The 6,000-nt window shown below is 40.8% G+C and overlaps 1 long non-coding RNA gene across 1 annotated transcript in view; it reads left to right on the top strand.

The window, feature by feature from the left end:
* The first annotated feature begins 914 nt into the window (after positions 1-914).
* LOC147033000 (uncharacterized) overlaps positions 915-6,000 on the top strand; it is a 45,199-nt gene continuing 40,113 nt past the window's right edge. Inside the window, exon 1 of the long non-coding RNA XR_015052218.1 lies at positions 915-1,077. This is a non-coding gene — a long non-coding RNA (uncharacterized LOC147033000). The remainder of the gene's footprint in view (positions 1,078-6,000) is intronic.

The following is a 6,000-nucleotide window of genomic DNA, read 5'->3' as shown; positions in this document are numbered from 1 at the left end:
CTTATTGTAATCATAATAATGATCCAATAAGTTCACAGAAGGCCCAGAATAGACATTCAATTTCACAGGAATATCCTCTATTTTACTGGAGTGGAACATAATTGAAAAGAATCAGCACATATGTATCAGACATTGTGGATGGGCATGGGTAATAATGTCCTTGTAATTCATAGAAAGGGGCACTAACTCAGGGAGGAAAGACGCTAAAGGATTCAGTGTACAAAGAGCAGTGTACTAGTACATTCTCACTCGTTATATCCACTTGCTGCAAGTGACACAAGTGTTATCCCAATCATTTTTCAGGTTATTTTAAAATGTTCTTCGTTGAATGACAAATAATATCACGAATATAGACTATGAACCATACTTTACCAGAGCATCAGTGCTGGCGAAGCGGGGTTTTTTTGGCTCAGGTTACAATCCTGGTAGGGTCACCACTCGACGCAGGATATCAGGACAGGAATTTGGAATTTTTCAGGGTGACAGTGATAGCTCCCCTACTCTTCACAAAGAACACTGTGGGATCTTTAATGTCCACCAGCTAATGCTGGAAGATGGGACGCCCTGATTAACATCCAACCATTGGATGGCACACACATTTATGAATCCTTCTGCCTGTAAAACCCCAGGTTGACAGTTTATAGCTGGGTCAATATTCAAACCCAGGATAGACAGCTTAGAGGTGAGCGTCCATACCTCGAGACCATCCTGCCAGCCCATTAACATAGACAAAACAACAATAACTATTCTTGTGTGAACCAATAAGCATTGCAATGTTATTTGAGTAATCTTGAGGATGCTGTCATCAGAAAACAACATTCTCTAAACTCTCATGTAAGTACAGCCTTGTATGATACATATTGGTCGAAATACTGTAACTGTACACATTGATGTGAAATGGTCTCCATTGCAGATCGGCCATGGCAGATGGACGGCAGAACATTGCACTCAACACCTTAGCTTGTTCAAAAACACCTGCACAGGGAATCTCTCCAAACCTGGATCCCATTCACAGGCAGAGATGAAAGAGCATGTGGGAAAGATGCTGGCTTTTATCTTGGTCCCTGCTACTGGGCGGTAAAACTCTTATGGTGTTTTTTTTATCCTACATCTGTGCTCATTGGACACCATCCTTGCACCATCTCCTGAAACATGACACCACCTGTATGATTTGTATAATGTACAGACTAAGACACGACAAATTTTGAGGGAGAATGCCAAATAATTTTACCATGTAGCACTACACATTTGCTAACAAACCAACAATACTTTGAAAGACATTGACCAAGTACCAACAGTATTTCCTTCTGTTCTATCCGAAAAATGCCGCACCAAATATGTAAATTTAAGCAAATATTTACCTTCATTAATGTAATTGGGCAGCATGTAAAGTCAGTGGTAATGTGACATCTCTACTCTTACGTATCCAACGACACAATCTACTGCAGTGTTGGAAGATTATGGCACTGCATGGTGGCGCGCATCATCCTGCAGAAAGGCCGTAAAGCTTTAAGAGCCATCTTAAATGTGACCATTAAATATTCCTCGTGATCTTGTACATGAGCAGTTCGTTCAAACTGGTACAATGGTCAAATTCCAAAATCCTGTTTTCTTTTCTTTTTTTTGTTTGTTTGCAAAGTCGAGGGTCGTGGAGGACATAGAACAAAAAATGGACCAGGACGTAATAGAACAAAAAGGAACAGTAGAAGGACAGTGGAGAAGCACACCAACGGCATGGTTGAGGGACCAAATTGAGGGACACTTGGCCAAATAACGGTTGAAGGGTAGGGAAGAATGCACAGGATGGACAAGATGGATACAGAAGCAAACTCTCAGGAAGGAAAAACTGGAAATTTGGAAAGAGGTGTTTGGAGGGGGCAGTGCGGGGGGGGGGGGGAGGCTTTAATTAGGGTAGAAAAGATGATGTTTTGGATGGGGGAATCTGAGATGGTAAAATTCACTGTTGTTTGGGTCAAGTATCCAGTCTACCATTTTGCCTTATTACCCATCTTGGTCTATAACTACTGTGACGACTCTGTTAAGCTCTAAGAATCACACAATATGCCATGAGAGACCTTTCATATACTGCCGGCCTCCAGTGACAAATTAGGTCTATTGGAAATGCACTATCACATCTCATTATGATATACATACACATATATATATATATATATATATATATATATATATATATATATATATATATATATATATATATATATATATACACACCTTAAGCAGCAGCTTTGCTAAAACGTGTATGTATGTCCTCATGATGATGGGCATTAAACTGGGCGTCCCATCTACCAGTATTAGTGGTGGATGTTAAACATCCCACAGCGTGATTTGTGAAGAGTAGGTGAGATGTTGCTGGCACAATGGGCACATTCCAAATTCCTGCCCTAACTTCATGAGTCAGAGTGTCGATCTGACCAGAGTGTTAGCCTAGTAACTGCTTGGCAGCACCAACACTGTGCACAAGGCAGGGATGATGATGATGATGATGATGATGATGATGATGATGATGATGATGATGGCCTCATGAAAGCACACCTGTTTATAAAATGCACACACTCATTGAAACTGTTAAAGGCAGGTGTACATCGAAGCCAGGCTATCTTTAGAAGGAAAATGCACGTTATGATTGGTGTACACATAGTAAGCAATTTCGTTTTATTTATTTTTTTGAAAGTCTGGGTGTCTGCCATTTTTCTTCTCGTGAGGATAACCATCTGGAAAGTAAAAACTTCAACTTCTTTTCATAGAAGAAAAAAAAAATAAAAGACGTGACAATTAGACAATTTGGCTGGTTTGGGTTTTCTGATTCTGTCAGCTCACAGAATCTGGCCAGCATCAAATCTGCTAATTTGTTGGGCAGACTGTTGGTCAGAATTATCAGCATTTATCCATGGCACGTCTACCAGTTAGCAGTTAGGTTTCTCTTTCAATGTGAATGATGTCAATGCCATCTAGCAACTGTCCCAAAGTCTAAAGCTACATCTCACTCAGAAAACCCGGCACTCCAAATTTAGGCAAAAGGACTCGGTTGTGAACGCATTTAGTTATACTTTCCAAGCAATATCCGTGCGAATGTAATATCACCCGACACGTTGGATCAACATCTGGCTTCATTACTTACTCCTGCTCTGGCTTGTTTTCACTGCATTTAGTGCATTGGCAAGTGATCCCAAAGATGTTTAACCATGCACACCTTCATGTGGTATGTTTTACATTCACCAAGTCTGCATTAGATTGCCACATAATACGGTAAATCATACTTCGACGATGTCTTTCCTTTTCCCTACCTCTTCTTTCTTTGCCTGAATGTGTTAAACAGATCATTAGTTTTCTGATGATGTTAAAAAAAGGATATTGTTAATACAATTGAGCAGGCTTGAAAGGGCCGGGTGTTGGTTTAGTGGCTTGGGTGGCTGGCTCACGATCTCAGGATCCTGAGTGAAGCCCTTTTGGCTGCTCAATTAACACTAGGTGGGGTTGAATCAGCCTGTCATCCTTCTGAGGTCAGCGAAACGAGTACCAGTGTACTGGTAGAGGGGCACAGCATTAGTGGCAGCTGTGCTTCCAAGAAATGGCAGCTACCTTGGCAGCCAAGGTGCCATATGCAAGAGCAGAACAGAACTGGGCTTGTACCTTGTTTTAGCAATTCAAAGTTACTCCTCTCCAAGCATTTATGAACAAAAAAATTCTGCTGTCCTGAACATATTTCCCACTAAATATTTGAAGAAACAAAACCAAAACGTCAAACAGTTTTCGCTTCTTTTCACGCTTACCTCTTCTCCTGACAAATTGTGACATTTGCCTCAACGTTGCTGTGGAAGCTCAGCCACCCTCACTTTTGCCAAACTAAGTTTGCCAAACTGACACTCACAGCTTTTGCGATCCAATGATCTTGTTAAATACAAACACAAATGTAAGAGAAATTAAATTTGATAAAGTGTTCACATTCAAAGGGATTTGTCCAGGCCAGAGCTGAAAAGCCCTGACAAAAAGAAATGGTGTGAAAAGCTCACCAATGAGAATTATTGTGAATGTTGAAGAGAAAAAAATCATTCATGAGCAGCTCTTCGGAAAAATCTTGAATACAAGATGAATGCACGAATGGCCACATCTAGCAAATAAAGGGAAGGGAAACACTCATGGTCGATGGTCATGATATGATAGTCATGATACAATGATACAAAAAGGTCCACAGGTCACTCTTTATTTACCTACCAGCTATTCTTAGGTCTTGATTCCACGAGAAAAAGGAAAGTTATCTGTGCAAGAACCAAACCGAGCAAGAACCACGTTGTGCATCTCCAGAGGAAAAGGCAAATACTTGCAGAGGCTGACGTCATTCCACTGTTTGTGTATCATCATCATGTACCATGAATTATGCAGAGCGTTGGAATGTTGACTCATTACCGCTTCAGCAACACCGAGTCGGGTCACCACTCCGACTCAAGAAGTCAGGGCAGGAATTTGTAATTTATTTGGTGTTCATGGTCCCGGCGATAGCTCACCGACTCTTCGGGAAGGACACCGTGCAATCTTTAACATTGAGGTTTTTGATTGGTCGAGGGGATACTCAGTATAATGTCTACCCAAGGGACAGCACACACATTGATGAATCACCCTGCCTATGTAACACCAGGATGACAGTTTATAGCCAAACCGAAATTCAAACCAACATTTGACAGCTTAGAGGCAAGTGTGCGTACCTCTCAGCTATTCTGCCAGCCCTATTTGTGTATGCAGCTGAAAATGTTTTTGGATTTGCACAAGTATGACAGGTGATTCTTTCTAAAGAGATAGTGAACACCCAGAATAATCATGAGCTTTTAAGAATCTCTCAGCACTTGAGTGTAAAAACAGAGTAATCGATCTGTATAGGTGCTCGAGTGTTCGTAAAAGTAAACACAACCATTGGTTGGCAACAATTACACAGGCTTGATGGGACTCATGGTCTTCTCGAGCATTAAAGTTCCTTGAAAGGGAACACATTATCGACATTAGAGTACTACTATTAGTTCCAACACCAAGTGAATAAAAACTGTATGAATGTAAATCAAACGAAAACAGATTTGCTGGAAAGCGAGAGATGCGAGCCTTATATTTGGCAACAATTTCTAGGTCCTGGCACAGACACCACAACTTACAGTACATCCAAATTGTCCTTTGGTAAAGACAACTTTGCTTTTTTGAAAGCCAGGAAGTTGTCACAGCATTTCTGCTGTCGCGAGGAAATGCACCTTGCTCAGAGAGTCCAGTGGCCTTTCTCATATGAGGCCAAATAAGGAAATTCGTTCAACAACCCCTACAGAAAAGGTTTGACTTGACAGGGTGGTAGAATAGACCCTATAGAACACCTCCAGGTAGTATGTGGTTTCAAATTGTGGTGTCATTAAAATTATACAGGCCATTTTACATACCAAGGGTACTTACCAAGAGGGTCACTGTGGGCTAGCAAAATTTAGGGGGAGGGGTAACGTAAACGTGAATATCTTTGTCGAGACTCAACCAATTTTCAATATTGAGGTATCATTGGCTTCCTATTATAATTCTCTATCAGAGTATGTACAGATATTTGAAAATGGCCTTTGCCATGGCATCACCAAAGCTAAAATATCACACTAATTCAAACTTTCTGACATTTTTAATTGTGTTCTCATATGAAGGTGAACGGTGTTTCTCAATTACTACTGGTATGTATACATTTTGGAAATCAAACGCTAAAGAAAGTATTGTTCTGCAGAAATTCATATACATCCAGAGGCACGCATAAAGAAAATTGCAACTGTTATTTTTAGCGTTCGTCTTTTCCTAGTGTATAGCAACACGGAAGCACATACATCAGAGCCCAGCATAATCGTTGTCTTTGGCAACACAGAAGTACATTAGTGAAAGCCGAGTATAATAGTTGTCTCTGGCAGCACGGAAGCTACTCATTCATCATCGTGGATGATAATAGTTATCATGGTCGACACTGGGAGCTGTGCA

Source organism: Eptatretus burgeri, chromosome 2 (genome assembly GCF_056783735.1).
Source record: "Eptatretus burgeri isolate ZD-2024b chromosome 2, Ebu_testis_v1, whole genome shotgun sequence".
Classification (NCBI taxonomy): Eukaryota; Metazoa; Chordata; class Myxini; order Myxiniformes; family Myxinidae; genus Eptatretus; species Eptatretus burgeri.
This window is presented reverse-complemented; position numbering and strand designations above follow the sequence as displayed.